The sequence below is a fragment of the Tachypleus tridentatus genome, chromosome 1, assembly GCF_004210375.1.
Source record: "Tachypleus tridentatus isolate NWPU-2018 chromosome 1, ASM421037v1, whole genome shotgun sequence".
Taxonomy (NCBI): Eukaryota; Metazoa; Arthropoda; class Merostomata; order Xiphosura; family Limulidae; genus Tachypleus; species Tachypleus tridentatus.
Window position 1 is genome coordinate 85,863,476 of NC_134825.1, and position 17,668 is coordinate 85,881,143.

The following is a 17,668-nucleotide window of genomic DNA, read 5'->3' on the forward strand; positions in this document are numbered from 1 at the left end:
TCTTTACGTCATATTTATTTTTACTGGTCTGTTTCTACTTCCCGACGTTGAATAGCATCGTGACAAGCCGTACTTCTCATGTATATTGTTTGAATATATTTATTAATATATTTGTGTGTATATATAAAACTGTACAGTGCTGTAAAAGTTGAAACTACAATTCGCTTTCAACCTACTGAAAATTAAATGATTTATTAATATCTATAACTCGGGAACGTTTAAACTACAAGATAATGCAGAAATTTCAACTCAACTTTGTTTTTAAAATTAGAAAATATCAAAATTGGAAATAGAACACAAGTTAACTAATAATTAAAAGTAAATACACCATCAACAATTGAATTATTTTCATGCTAAAGGTGTACTTAGTGATAAACATTACGTACAGATAGTACCTACCATAAGGCAAGACACAGAACATTAAATCTGAATAGTCCTAAAATCAAAACAATGAAAAAATAATAAGGAGGCTTGATAAAAAGTAAATGTGGGTCGTAAACTGTTTCAAATTTGTTTTATAAAATGTTCAGTTTTTAAGAGGGCGAAAGAAGAACTGAATTCGCTGATAAAACAGAATTTGGTAAAATAATGGATGTTTATAGCGGTAGAGTCGAATTATGTTTAGACTAGTGGCATTATGAAATCGTAAAATAAGATTATGTCGTGATAGAGTACACTTATATAAACATGTATATTTTTACAGTGGAACAATCAACTCATGTAAAAATGTAGATCTAATTAGGATCTCAGTAGACGCCTAATGTGATCAAGAAAGACTGTTAAACATAAATGAGACGAAACATCATGACATTAGAAGGCGTTGTTTGTACGTATTCAAGTCGCTTTAATATATACAGTTTGTAAATTCGCTCACATTTTAATTTAGTATTTGAAAATATGATCTCTATTTAAATACGCAGGATTGAACTTACAGAAACTTCATTGAACATACCGTCAAAATAGCTAATACGCTGGTTATATCAGAATGCATGTCTTAGACTTTACCTTCACACGAAATAATTACAAAATATCCCCAAACTTATAGATGGAAATATAGTTTGAAAAGCAGATAAAGAAATAAACAGAGACACAGAGCGTGATTGTTGGAGAGACATGAGAAGAATTTGCTGAATTTCAGTAGCAGCCATAAAAAAAGAGTCCAACAAGGACGCTTACCACAACATAATGTTTTCTAGTCCAGTTCGTTTAGCACTAAGATTTTGTTTGAATTTAATCTAACATTCTCCACTTTGAAATAAAACAACCGAATGAAAGACGCACCCACAGACGCAGACCACAATACATTCAACTCATTATTTTTTATTAAAATGAAATAATAATACATTCATTTTTTACGTCAGTTTAGTTTTCTTTGGGACTTCTTCTTTCTGAAAATTTGCATTATGTTATTATTAATTGTTTAGAAACTTTTGATAACACACCTTGTTAAAAAACTTACAAATTCTAATTTTCTCTAGGCAAAAGATCTAAATATCAAAGGATATTATATAAAATTAATAATTAGTTTTAAAATTCACATTCGTGTCCCACAGTGAAAAGTCTGTGGGTTTATAATGTAAAACACAAACAACAACTTTTATCCATCAAAATATCGTTAGTGAGTCATTAAAATGTTCTCGTGGTAAACAAACAGACTTTGATGATCTAAGGTTACTATAGAAGGGTGAGTTTCTCATAACTTCTCTTCAGTACAGATGGAGTTCTATGTGATAGGCCTGATTATGGATTTTTACATCACATAACAATATCTATAACAGAAGGCTTTTGCGCAATGCACAAAAATCAGTTTCACTTGTTACGAATTTCATACTTTCCATAACCAATCAACTGTACGACTCCTGAAGGCCTAGTTTAAGCACCTTAAAGGTAGAGAAGTCCTGAAGAAATGTATTTTATGATGTAAGTAGTGTGTCTGTGAACGGTATAACAAAAATTCCATTTTTTTCTCACTGAATTCTGTGTCTCAATGATGCCTTAACAACTTCGCATTTAGTTCATAGGAGAACAGTATTTAGTTTCGACATAATGATGACAGCACGTTGGTATAAACACAGCTGTATTTTTCTCTATTCTCGGAACATTCAATTCACTATGATAACTGTATACCCAAATCACCGTAAAAACATTCCCTGAAGATCTTTTGCAACTTACTCTGTACAATATTTGAAAAGTTGCAACGTCAGAGGACCCAAATTTTGTTATGCCTAATTAAGTAGGTATATGCTTCGTCCATTGTGAGGACATACTTCCTTTTGTAATATAGATATTAATCTTACAACTTTTAACAGCTAGTCTGCTGTTCGTTTACAGGATTTGGAAGAAGTTTGTGAAAAGGGCTTATATTTTCTGGCCACGCTCAAATCTGTGCGAAAAATTCTGTTTGTAGCTTTAAGGGAAGTTACTAGATTTAGTTCTAATGGATGTGTTTTTAAGTTACTTCAGATGATAAGTGTATAACTTTTATTACTACTTCTAGTACCCAGCTAATAGCTGATCTTGGAATAACCTATTTTTCCAAATTGGAATCATGTTGTTGTTTTTTATTATTATTATTTGAGCGACACACTACAAAACAAAATATATCCCGTGACTTGCATTACTTTATAACTGTGGAATACAGCAGCATTTCGTTGAAAAATCTTATAACGTAACTCCCTTAGAAGGACACTCGACTCGTAATATTAGGGTCACGAGTTCGATTCCCCGTCACACTAAACATGCTCGCCCTTTCAGCCGTGGGGGCGTTATAATGTTATGATAAAAGAGCAGCCCAAGACCTGACAGTGGGTGGTAATGACTAGTTGCCTTCCCTCTAGTCTTACACTGCTAAATTAGGGACGGCTAGCACAGATAGGCCTCGTGCAGCTTTGCGCGAAATTCAAACAAGAAAGACGGTTAATCTTTGACGACACTTGCGCTTGAGTTCTTCAATTTAAATACAACAAGAGGTTCTGTCATATCTACTCGGCAAGATACATAAATGATTACTATAGATATCATGTTACCTGCTAATTACGATGTACATTGTTTATAATAATACTTAAATAGTTTGTAACAACCTGATAAATAACTAATATTAATATTTGCAAATATTCTGTTTTTTTCTCTCATTGGTTTAAACTTGCAAAACAATAAAACATTGTACTAATTTGAAGTTTTCCCCTCGCTAGTACAGCGGTAAGTTTACGGATTTATATCTCTAAAATTAGGGGTTCGATACCCCACGGTGGACTTAGCAGATAGCCTGATGTGACTTTGCTAAAAGAGAGCATGCACACTAGTTTGAAGTCACCTGGTGGTTGCTAATATATATATATATACATACTGCGAGTTGGAGGGAGTAACAATATACAGATTCCATTCTCAATTCACTTTTGTTGGTTCTACATGGTGACAAATACCGAATTGAATCTATTTGTTTAAAAGCGATTTAGTAGTTGGCCAATAGCCGTGCTAATCATATAATTTGGATATTCACATCTAGTAGCACTTCTGTGGTCCATATAGACCATATTAGATTTTAGAATACATTTCGTTTAACAATGCAAGAAATTCCTTGTGCATCCATGACTTTGTTAGTTTTAGTACGGCAGTGATAGAATTTCTTATGTTTTTCATTAGAAATAAGGAATTCAACTGAATTTATTTGGTAAAAATGTTTTGCACCGGAGAAAATGTAAAATTACTCAACAAACATGACCCAGTATGTGGATCCCAGCAGTACTGTACAGTATGTAAACAAATCTGTAATTATAGAGTTAAAATATGCCGTCTCTCACAAACAGCTCTTGCTATGCTGCGCCTTTTTCGTAAGCTGATAAACAACAGTTTCTAGTTGTGAAAATTGTGCTTGTATCTATGACAATGCTACTAAAGCTATCTAACGTCGCACTTAAATATGAAGCTCTGACCAGATGGAAGGCAGCCAGTTAGCAACACCCTACCACGCATTATTTTTCGGAGAATATTTTGTTGTACTGCATGGATTCGAATTACCACAGGGTCAACCCTCGCATGCGAATTGTGGGATCTCTTGAAATATTATTAGAACATTACTATGTAATGATAACAAAAAAAACAACACAAACTTGCAGAATAATAACAAGTAAGGCTGTGTAATGAACATGCAAATGATAATCAACTAAATCCATATAAATAACAAAGATTAAAGTAACAAAAAATAGCTTGACGTCCAGAATTTTTAAAGCTTTGGAACTTAAAGTCATACTAAGAATTTTACTTGAAACACCACCTCCAAGAGAACTACTGACGAATTGTCATTTCGGCGAATCTAGTCTGTTGCAGCGAATGTAGAGAATAAGTTAGGCCTCTGCATCATCATTTCTTCACTGAAATTTACGGTTTGGTGTTGAAAAAGCATTAACAAATAAATAAGATAAGTAATCATTATTTCATGTTTTCGTTATACGCTCCCAGGTCACTAAAGCAAAGTTTGAAGAAAAAAATAGGTCTTTTCCATTTACTTTAGGCATAAGCAATTAAGAAATAACACTTTTTGCACAGAACAAGAAATAATAAAACTTTTGTTACAAAGTGTTATTTGTTACACACATAAACTCACTACAGCTATTACCAAAATATTCCAAACTTACTACGTACTACAGTAAATCAGTTAAAACATGGAGTTTAAGAATATAAATAAAGAATATGTACTTAACATTCAACATATTTTAATATTTGCTATTCAACAGAAGACTCAACAAAACGAGTTGTTGTAAGTTTAAAATTATTTCCAGACTAAAGAACTTACTTTACAATACTTCCCCTAATGGTGCGCGTAACATAATCACCGTTAGCTATAGATAAACAACTCGGACAAAAAGTGTATATAATATGGTATTTTAACTCTAATAATTGATGAATATATTATCAAATTATTTTGTAAATATTTCAAATGAGCTTCAAGAAGTTCAACATTGCATTGAACCTTTTCTTGTTTCGAATAACATTTTAAATGCCGTAACTTCCCAAGAAGATATCCAAGTTTCAAAAAATTAATAGGGTGTTACCTGCCAAGCTATATTAAAATATTACTACATCCTGAAACACAGCTTTATCTTAATTTAAAACGTACGTCACCAATCGTCATTTTACGTAAGGGTCAGTGTTGACGTCAAAGAGACAATTTGCGCCTACGCATACTACGCTGACATCTTTCATACGTTAGCCTGACGTTTCATGACGTAATAGGTTCCGGTTTTTCTTGTACACTTTTAATGTAAATGTAGCTCCCTCTTTCAGTGAGAAAAACAAAAACAAAAATAAATAAATAAATTACTTTAGAATGAACTAACACAATAGTGATGTACTTCGTACGAAAATTTATTTATTATTTATGAATCATAACACAGAAAATGTGACAGAAAATTTAATTAGTTTTTCGGATTTTGCTAAAGTTCTGGATTATTAACGCGGGCTTTCATTGATTATGGTATATTTTATGAAAATCATGTCATAAGGATAATTTTCAGGATTTCAAATTAATATATATATGCATATATCATGTACACCACAGACAAATAACGTTGATTTAAGATTAATGTTTCTTTGTTTTAGAATTCTTACACAAAGGGATATCCACGCGTGGACGTCCCTTAGTTTGAATTGTTATACTAGAGTGAAGGCAGCTAATCAACACCACCTACCACCAACTGTTAGTCTACTTTTGTGTGGTGAAATTAAGATTTGACTGTCATTCTTATGACGCACCTATGACCACAAAAGAGGTACATGTTTATAGGGCAAATGACCGCAAACCCCGAAACTTTAGATTCACAAACCAAGCACACTAGCCACACCTTGTCAAGGTCGACATGAGTTGTCACTCAAATAAAAAGGATTATCTGTGACAAATATTCCTGTATATTAACAATATAGTCTGGACACGTTTGTCATAACCGAAGATGTAGACCTCCTCTTGCACATCTGCAAACTACTCATAGAAAAATACCATTTGTTTATTTCATATCAATAAGCTTGCATTAAAGATATAAAACGTAATCTCTTCAAAATAATATACTATCCAAAATGTCCTCCTATAAGTTTACAAAATTATTTCTAGAAAATTTATATTATTCTTAAATGCTTGTAATCTTTATCTTAAAGTCCACGAATTTCGTTTTCAGTTTCAAATGTTCTTTATACCTATGAGCAATTGAACTTAACAAATAGCAGAGAAATCGCCACATGAATGTTTTTGCGAGTTAAAAAATCTACTAGGATAACATGTAAAAAAACATCAATGCACTGGGATAGCATGTAAAGAAGCGTCAATCCGAGAGAAAAAAAAATGTAAAAGAGTTATCCAGTTATCTTTAGCCACTTTACTCTTGAAATTATAGCAGTTTCTGCTGTTTCTTATTAAAGAATAATATATTATTTAAAAATATTTGAATCTTTAACATATTTTAAGCTCCAAATCACATATGTTACATGTAAATGAGAAAATAACAATTTTACCGCAATGGAAGAAGGTGAAATACGAGGATACTGATGCGTCTTGAAAGTAGTGTTAAAGAAGAGCGTATTAATAAATCTTACTAACTTTGCCTGCCGAGTTTTTAACTAAAGAAATCAAGTTTTGTTGAGCTATTTCAGTTCTCCAGTGTGTGAAGTCCAGTCCGGTTTCAGTATCTTGTAGTAATGGATTTTTTATACATGTATTTAGACCTACACCAACCGCCATTCTTTCCAAAACATCTCTTCCCGGGTACAGTCTGCCTGCCTCCTGGAAAGAAGATAAAAGTGTCATGGTTAATTAGAAGCATAAGTGACCTACCATTTGCCAGAATGAAAAATCGCCTGCTCTTCAATCACTGGGGTCAACATTTCGTTAACATTCGGGGCAAAAAGCAAGAACAACAAAGAAATATTATAAAGAGGAAGATAAGTCTACATGTGATCTATGATTCAAGCGTTTTGTTTTTACTTAGCTAGATAAATACATGGTGGTTTTTGTTCCGCAGGGATTACAATTTTGTTCAACGATTTCAAGTTCCCTCATTACAAAAACTGTCCCAGCATTAACAGAAAAAACAGATCTGGTTGATTTAGCCCACCTATGGAATATTAATATAAAAATACCAAGTAATTTTTATGCGCTAGGAATGTCTGAATCAGTCCATACTGCAACATTTATGCTCTGAAAATGTTTTCCCGTACTGGGTTACCTTTCAATACTTTCTGTATTTAGCGTTAACAATATCATAATACGCCTATAGGCTAAGTTGGGGTTAATACTGGTTATTTTATTGGGCTTAAATACTAATTGAATTTTATATTTATTTAAAATGTTTGTGTATTTATTTTTATGACTGTTATAAGTTACAATGGTATGTGGAAACTCAGCTCTAGCTCGATTTGTAGTGTTTCAGTGTTTTATTTTGTTTGTAGTGTTATTGGTGATAATCACAAGCGTTAAAGTATAGAATAAATAAATAGTTAAAAAGAAAACAGTGAATTATTTACTAATGTTAAATTAGAAAGAATTATAAAGTCAATAATCAAGTGTTTTTAAATTACTTTGGTTTTACCTTTAGCGTATTATTGTGCACATGCGTAGTTAAACTGCTGTCATAACGTAAACAAACTTTAATTATAGGGTTAAATTCGCCCACGTATACAGCAAAAACTCCTACTATTACTTATAAATAGGATAATAGTTGTTAGAAATAGCATTGAATATAATTACATGACGTAAATGAAACTCAGGTTAAGCGCCTGTGCAGCTAAACTGGAATTGCTGACGTCTTTAGACGTCACTGCACACACCTTGTTGACCTGACAGATCGGTCATTGATAGGTGGCGCTCAGTTTCCGGACGAGACATTATCCGCATATCTAGAGTTCAGTAGATCTTACTTCTTTACTATACGCGTCGCAGTTGAATTTGTTGAAATGTGATGAATTATGAGTTAGCGCCAACTAGTATATATCAAAATAAGGTTGTTTTTACTTTTTATATATCATTATTATATCATAATAAAGATGTACAAAAATGTTATACATATTCCTGATAATGATTTAAAAATTAACCAATAAGAAATTTCAGATAGTAAAAAACTTCTTTTGAAGTGTCGAATATTTTTGTAATATAAACATAAACCTTTAAATCAAATCAGGTTCTAATATAAAATAGATTATCCTTGTTCTTACTTTGTGGTGTTATTCATCTAGCGAGTTTTATTTCGGAGATTATATTGTATATACGTAAATCTAGGTATTATTAGGTAAATAATTTCTTGGTATCCATTCGAATAAGTTCAGGACCGAGTGTGTCTGATGATAAACGTGCTCAGACTGTCAATTAGAGGAAAAACGATTCGAAACTCGTTGTAGCAAAAATGTACTCAGAACTTTAGGATCGGTTAAATCTCGCTATTCAACCAGACAAAACAGCCAAAGAGTTGGCGGTGTGCAATGTTAACCCTCTATCTTCCTTCTAATCTATCGATTTAAAATTAGAAACGGCTATGGGAAGATTAACCTTTATGTGACTTTGCATGATATCGTGAAACAAACAAGTTCAACCTCGTTCGTTGTCACTTTAACTAAATTAAAAAAACAGCCTCTTTTCGCGTGTTACAGAAGGTTATCTTTGCCTTAAAGCTGCATGCCAGTTAAGGTATCAGCTGAAAAATTGTCTTTGTTGTTACACAATCCGGTAGTAGCACATGACGCATTATCCCTTCTCCAACTGTTGAATGCGCAAGTGGTAAAAGTGTACAAATCTCTAGAATGTAAAATAATATCCTTGACAATAAAAGTGACCGTTACTTTTAATTTAACTAGGAAGACAATGAGGCAGTGATAACATTCATATTGTTACATCTTTGTTCAATGTTTAAATGTGTTCATGCACAACCGTAAAGCGTATCTTAGCTTATGCATTTTTATATCTTAAGGCAGTTTCTTTTTCGAAATGCTTAAACGGTTTTTCAAAATTACACCACAATATTAGCTTGTTGTTTTTGCATGTGTTACATATGTGTTTTATAGCAATATTAATTACATATTTATTAATTTTTAAACTAGTCTTGTTAATGCTATAAGTTATCAAGATTAATACTTTGTAATTTTGTTTTAAAATTCGCATTTTCACTAAAAATTGCTGAACTTGTGGATATGTAGCTTTTCAATAAGATACTTGGTAAGCTTAGTTTATTCTGAATTTTCGCGCAAAGCTATTAAATAAGCGTAAGACTATAAGAAACCCCACCGCCAACTCTTGAGGTACACACATTATTGACCGTCATATTATAACACCCCACGAATGAAAAATCGAGCATGTTTAGTGTGACGGGGATTTGAACCTCCGACCATCAAATTACGAGTCTAGCGCCTTAACCATCTGGCCATGCCAAGGGTAAGCTTAATACCTCTTTTTCATTTTACATGTCCTGTATGGTCAACTTGGTGAAATGTATTAAATTTATAATGTGTTCATGTTATTTTTCACTCGTTCTGATCATATTTCTTTATAGTCGTTCTTAGAATTAAAAAAGACAACAACAACAAATAAATCACCCAAAATATAAAACATCAAAGTTCGATAAACGATAAGAAGGCATTTTAAAACACATTACCTAAACTTAAGCAAAGTTGTATTGTTAAACCTCATGACTACTATTGTGCCCATATCATATTCAGATAAAGTATTTTAAACGCGCTCAAAAGTCGGCCATTGTGTTATCATTATCAAATTCGCTGTGAAATGATGATAAGGAATGTCATATGCATGAGAACTTTTATCATAGTTTAATGAACTATGCTGCATGTCAATAGGAGATAATATATATGATATGAATTTTTTAAAGTTTATGTTTGTATTCATAACTCGGTACAGTGGCTTAAGAAATATTTAATTATGTAGTGAAACAACTAAATTTCATACTAGCTTTATATATACAGTGAAATATATAACACAATTAGACTTTTTTGCTACTAATAAACTTCAAGATGCCAAACAACTACATCTTAGCCCTTTCTTTAGTTAACGTTTTCTTCCCCTCCCAATAAATTACACATTACAAATTCATTTATAGATATTTTTAACTGTTTGGCTCATCCCCAAAGTTAAATACGTGTCTTTGTGGATTTCTAGTTTCGTAGTGTTATAGAGGGCGCTATGATATCATAGTTCCTAACAAGTATGAAGTGTTTCACAAATGTTGACAAACTTAACGTAACACTTCCATTCTATACTTATTCCTTGATAGAAGAGGACAAGTATGGCCTATATGTTAACGTATTTGGACGGTCAATATGAAGGATAAAGTTCATGGCCACTTACTCTAGAACTCGTTCTATATTGTCGGTTAGAAAGCAGTAAACAAAAGTTGGCGGTTGATGTTATGCACTAGCTGTCTTTTCTTTATCCATCACTTCAATATTAGAAGTGGATATGCGCAAATTACACTTTTTTCCATTTGGGTATGGAATTCAAAGAAATTCTCAAAGGAACAGAATATTACAAACCTTAATGAGTTCAAATTCGTTAACACCATCACAACTACTTCAATAAAAAGTGTTAACTTGTAAAATAAGTTAAGCTTCTAAAACAATTTATTTAAAAAACAAAACCTGTATCCATTTTTCAATGGGTCGGTAGTAGGCTTACGGGATCACAACACAAACCTTGAGGTTTGATTGCCCGCAATGACTGAATGGTATTTATGTATAAAAAGTCACTTGTTCTCACAACAAAAGTTCAGTTTCACAAAATGTGCTTATCACAACAACATATTGTTTTTTTCAATGTCCAACTGCTACATATGTATCAACAATGCCCATTAGAAAACATAAACTTTATATTTTTTTCCTATATAATTTTACAAACATTTCACCCATTTACTTATCAATACGCCCCCTGCTAGTACAGCGGTATGTCTAAGGATTTACAACGCTAAAATCAGGGGTTCGATTCCCTTCGGTGGACTGAGTAGATAGCTTACTATAAGAAAACACACACACACGCACTTATCAATAACAATATACGTTGCGCCATTATTTTGTTATTTCCTTCATACATTAAGTTTAAAACTTTGGTTATTTTTAAATTCTGAATATAAGATCACCATAACAAGAATAATAACCTATAAACCACATAACAGAGCCCAGTATTATTAACAAATTAAGTAAAATTCTTATGAATCTTGTAAGCTGGTCAAAGGTAATTTAACATTCACTTTTTATTACTATAAGTTTTTCCAGGTTCAGTCAGTGAATTATTAAATATCACGAAAAGCAGAGAGAAACAAAAACTTCTTCCTTGTCGGATATTTGTAAACACTCGAAACCTACTACGAAAAGTCCAATGTTTCAAGTACAGAAGCGTATATTAGATTCAAGTGTGTTTCTTCTTGCAGCAACTGTCATTTACACGTTCAGGATGATCGTACAGATTTTAGCGCCATCTTTTGGTCATTTTAATGTAGTATGTAACATCACAAATTGGAAACTAATATTAAACAATATTTCTCAAATCATTTAAAATTTTCACAAATATTATACAGATACGTTTATATAGCCTCATATCTACAAACTAGGTTTGTTTGTTTTTTTCCAGGTGACAAATGAACATTATGCTATGAGTAGTAATGTATATTGTTCAGTTGCATATTGAAAGTGTTAGCATCAAATGAACTTCTTTAAGATTGAAACAACCTCTGAGAACTTCTAAATATGTCATAGTTTCCAAAAGCAGTTTTTAATATTAGTAGAAGGCAAAGTTGTATCAACTTGGCATATGTCTTCTATTTAATTACATTACTTTAAGGTGTTTAAAAGTTTAAGGTAAAACATGCTCGTCGCTGGTATAGTGGTAAGTCTACGGATTTAAAACGCTAAAATCAGTGGGTTCGATTCCCCTCGCTAGACTCAACAGATAGCCTCATGTGGCTTTGCTACAAGAAAACAGACACACACGTAAAACATGTGTAACATATAACCATATAAAACATATAATCCCAAATCTTGATTGTAACCAAGTATGTTCAATCGCTTATAATCTTAATAAACTCTGTTTTTGCACTGCATTTATCAACAGGCTGTTTGTGATGTATTAGTTTCTTTACTGGAGATAAGTGCTGGACCTATAAAAAAATAGTTTTCAATTCATTTATATATATAAGAGGTCAATGTCCGTTTGCCCGCATAACTCTTCCCACAGGTTAAGTTCGATTTGGATGAAACCTTACATGATGTTTCAACATTATAAAGGGAAATTCCGAACAACGTTTCATCACAAGTGGGCCTCTTATAGAAAATAAAAATTAGTTGGCACATGTGTCCAATTTCTTTAAAGAAATAAATGAATAACTGCTTTATATCGCACCAAAATGATTTTTTTTATAAAATAGTCCTTCGCCAAGTTAAAAAATAATAGGACCTTATTTTATAACATTTTTTAAAAAATCCTATTATCAATGGAGAAATTATTTTTCTTTCCTATTAAATAATATACAATAATTTTTATGCATTTATTGTTATTATTATCAACAAAATTAGTATTTAAATAAAACTTCTAAAATTGTGGTAAAGTGAGTTTAATGTAGAATTTTAAAGTGAATCTTCCTATTGGAGAATCATTATTATAGTTCAAAAGAAAAGTAATTTTTTTTATGTTGGAGAATCTAAGAGTACGTACACTATGAATTGAATTCTTCTGTGACAGAAGGAATCGCAAGTTCTTTGTATAAAGTTTGTTATATACAAGCCTGATAAAATCTTGTAGTACCTCGATCTTCGAAAGTCACACAAGTATATTTTTACTTCAGTATGAGTAGAACGTGATAAAAAACATCAGAAATCATTTTGTCAAAAATTCCAGACGGCAGAGTAACTTATCACGGAAAAAGTCTGAAACTGGGAAATCCAATGAAATCTCTATATACAAGTTACACAAATAAAGATATAGGCTTACTCACTAATCATCTAAGTTATGTGGAAAAATCCAGCGAGTAAAAGTCTGGAACAAATTCGATTATTCGAAATACAGAAGCACATCATATTGCTCACCAAGATGGAGTTAAAAGAAGTCAGAAGTAATTTTGTTATAGAGAAGTATACCGCAAACTCAGCACGCAAAGATCCTGACTAAAGAGAAGCCCGTATCTCAAAGATACTTCTTACAGACTGCCTTGACATAATTCAATTTCATCAGCTCACCATACTCCAACCCTAGTTATTACTAGGTTCAAATAACTGTATACACAGTTCTGAGGTGACAAAGAGCTTGATGATGGACAGGTGTTTTCATTAATAGAGAATCTCTGAGTGAGAAACTACAATAATTTTATTATTGACCAGAGAGCTCTCCCACCTGTCTGTGACAAACGGTTGTTGCTCATTGCGCTGTTCCTTGACAATATCGTCTGTCACAAATAACAATACACCCAAAAAATTTGGTGGCTCTTTAAAGTTAGGCACTTATCTTCTTCTAACTCCAATGATTGTTAGTCCAGTATTCGTTTAGAGAGCATTTATAATGATTGCCCAACTCCTCATGTTGGAAATGAATGTGCAAACAAGATGATATTAAGACGTGATTGAACGTATTTTATGATAAGCATTACGTATATTAGATAATAATATTGTAGCTTTGTATCATGAGACAGCCGACTCTATAAGCAAGTTCCTCCTTCGCTTTCAATACTTTTCTCCCCATTTGGCTGAACTGTACAAATTGCACTGGTGGAATCAACTGCAAACGGAATGCTTTTAGGAATTCTTTATGGTAAACAAATTTTATGTGAATACCCGTGTGTCCTTTCGAAACCTCACACCACTATATGTGGAAAATCACTGGAAGGTTGGAATTTTTAGTTAACAGCGTTATATTTTTTGGAATTTTTGGACAAAGCTCATATCGAACTTAGTGATGACCTTCTTTATAAATGTGCAGCATGGAATTATTTATTTCCTGATGCTATTGTGGGAGACGTAGAAATTACGTCTTGAGGATAGGCAGAACCATAAAGTCAACGCTGCATGGATGGTTCAAGGTTTGTGACACCATCATTGCATGGAAATGCTGATAAAGTATTTTCGTTTTCACGCTGGTGTGGAACTGATATTTGAAGTTCGTCGGAAGTTTGTATCATTTGTTTAAATATGTTAAACCATCTATATCCGTACAGTCGTTTCTCAAGTTCAGTTTTCCTCCAAAATAGATTGTTTTCTAGTCTTTATCTCCATAGAGACCGCATTTTACGGCAACAAATATTAAAAAGTTTAAACTACAAAGCTTCATTCCTGTTCGTTTATTTTGGCTCGGCAGTATGTAACGGTTTATAGTGTCAAAAGGTATGACAAAGGTATTGAGGCAAGAAAAATCGTTTTCGGCATAAAAATTAATATTTTTCTTAAGAACTTATCGCACATATATATGAATTATGTTAACATGTATATATTACTTTAAAATAAAATGCTGAAAAATATATATTGGCCAGGTGGTTAGAGTGCTCAACTCGAAATCTGAGGGTCTGTGGCTCGAATCGCAGTCATACCAAACAAACTCGCCCTTTTAGCCATAGGGGCGTTATGAAATTCGGTGAATCCCACTATTCGTTGGTGAAAGAGTAGCTCTAGAGTTAGCGGTGGGTGGTAATAACTTGCTCCCTTCCTTCTAGTCGTACAATGCTAAATTAGGGATGGCTAGCGTAGATACCCCTCGTGTAGCTTTACGTGACATTTAAAAACACACAAACAAAAATATATAAATTCGGTTTTTTTACAAATAACAACGCATTGTTCGAATTTTTTTTAACAGCTGCTTAGACAAAAGAAACATTTGATGCAATCAATCGAAATGCCACTAAACGTCCTTTTCTACTTATTATATACTAAAACTGAAACTATAGGACAACATAAATGAAAAATGTCTGCTACTGAACAGAAACATTCCGATTAAGATTCGAAAGGAAAGCCAATGGAAACAATATTTTATGAATTCGTCCATTGTTCTGGCTTAACTTCACAATTTTTATCATTCATACCTAAATTGCTGCTATAATTCAGTAACGTTTACACAACAAAACCGATGTGGGCTCAAATTTTCAAATTCAAGTTAAGTCACTTCTAATTATAGTAGCAAGTATTGGAAGAGGAACTCTTTAGAAAATTTGTGCAGTTTGAAGCTTCCTTGGTAAAAGCGTCACGAAATAATCAACATATAGAAACAACATATTCCAAATTTTCAGAACTTCTGCCAAGTATTTATTGCTCTGTCGAGTAATTAGTTAAAGACTGCTTAATCTAAGTGAAACTTTCAAACGTTGATTTGATGAAGCTACTGAAGCAGATAAACATATTACATGTACTTCTTAACTTTACCTTGAAGATTATGTTATTTCCATAGTTTGTGGTAAGCATTACAGATATCAAATGGTGATATTATGAAGGGCTTGAAGATTGCGTTGTTTTCATATTCTATAGTAAGCAAGCTGTATATCAGATGATGATATTATGAAGGTCTTGAAGATTGCGTTGTTTTCATATTCTATAGTAAGCAAGCTGTATATCAGATGATGATATTATGAAGGTCTTGAAGATTGCGTTGTTTTCATATTCTATAGTAAGCAAGCTGTATATCAGATGATGATATTATGAAGGTCTTGAAGATTGCGTTGTTTTCATATTCTATAGTAAGCAAGCTGTATATCATGTGATGATATTATGAAGGTCTTGAAGATTGCGTTGTTTTCGTATTTGCTGATAAATATTATGCATATTAAGTTGTGATCTTACTACTCTTCAATTATGAAACTTTTTAACGTTAATGCAATGAACGTGTTATTCTTCTAATGGCTTGAGGTGGAGGGCATGACTTTGTTGGTTGCAAGGTCTCTATGTATTACACACACACATAAACAAATGTAAATTACCATCCATATTATAATTTATTCAAGTAATTACCACGTGGGGCCCCTATATATTTTACATTGGAAATTAGTAATCTATCTTCTCATTTTTTGGTCATTTCTTGACGTTGAGATAAATGCATAAGATGATATAATATGTGGTCTCCGCCAGTAGTGAGTGGTACAAAAACACCGCAGCTGTATTATAACTTTACCGCTGTATACCCCATTTTCTGCAGTTTCTCTCGACGTTTCCATTTCTTTGTGTATTTTTCTCGTATATTCCAAATCAACAAAGCTCGAAAACGTAAAAAAAAAATATCGCAAAACCAGGATTTGAAATGCATGAGTTTTCGCCTTTGTGGCGAAAGTGCGTTATTCGTACGTATGTCTAATAAATACGTTTTTTTAATCATTCAATAACAGATTCATATGGAAATAATGAAAAATAGGCCATATGATTATTAAGGTATAAATTCCCAAACTGTATTTATAATAAAGACTGAAGAATCTTTAACGCCTAATGCTGAAAAACCTATTTAATTTTGTAAAACTTACCACCACCCCAGCGAGGGACAAACGGCGTGATAAAGCTGCAAAAGCGTTTTAACATAACGTACTAAATTCTCTGTAAAATATATCTCAAACTCCAGTGATTACTTCTGCGGTTTATTGTTTTAACTCCCATCGCTATACATGTTCACCCTTTCAATCGTACGGGAGTTATAACGTTACAGTCAATACCATTTATATTAAGCTTAACCCAAATTTTGACGGCAAGTAGTTAACTACCCGCCTTCTTCCTAGCTTATCGCTTTTAATTTAGATAAAACTAGAGCATTTAGCCTTCGAATAGATTTAAGCGAAATTGAACAAATAAATGAATAAACCAGAAATCGAGAGAATAACGACTATTACACAAACGCGCGTTTTCTGCTTGGTAGGGTACATGGTTTTTGGGAGAGGTTTAAAAAGGTTGAATTTAAAGCAATGCTGTATGATATACAGTTATTTGGCATGCACCATAATCAATTGTCGAATATTATTGTTAGTGGGCTTGAGGTCTATCACTTACGACAACATTGGTTTCCTGTAACACACTATTTAATATGAGCGCAGTATTTCAAGAGATGTTACCCAAGAACTTTCTGAGATTTGAAATTCTTGCCAATTGGGACGAGGAGAATCGGTAAATCTATACCAAATGAGCCAAGAAGGTTAAACGAAAAACTAGTACTAGTAAGGCCATTCGAGTTAATAATTATTTCTCTTTTTCTCAACTTGTAAAACCGTCCCTTTAGTATCAAAGTTTAAGTTTATTTGTTTTTATCGCTTGGCACCAATTCAAAATATGTAACCAACAACTAACTACTTGTATTCGAAATCCACATCCAATGAGACAAAAATATTGCAAGCGCATTTATCAAAAGAACTGATAGTTGAATCTCTGTACGTTCACAAGAAACAAAATATTTAATATTTTACATTATTTGTATTTTGAACATAAGAAACTGTTGTTGAACTATGTTTTGGTGAAGAATCTGCTTTCCTTTTATTAGGATGTGCATGTTTATTTATAACAACATACACATGATAATACATCTCATACACGAGGTATAAGTGCACAACATACACATGATAATACATCTCATACACGAGGTATAAGTGCACAACATACACATGATAATACATCTCATACACGAGGTATAAGTGCACAACATACACATGATAATACATCTCATACACGGGTATAAGTGCACAACATA

The 17,668-nt window shown here is 32.6% G+C and overlaps 1 protein-coding gene across 2 annotated transcripts in view; it reads left to right on the top strand.

The window, feature by feature from the left end:
* The window catches only part of LOC143254401 (cyclic AMP-dependent transcription factor ATF-3-like), a 99,088-nt gene that overhangs the window by 24,040 nt on the left and 57,380 nt on the right, over positions 1 to 17,668 (top strand). The window lies entirely within an intron of this gene.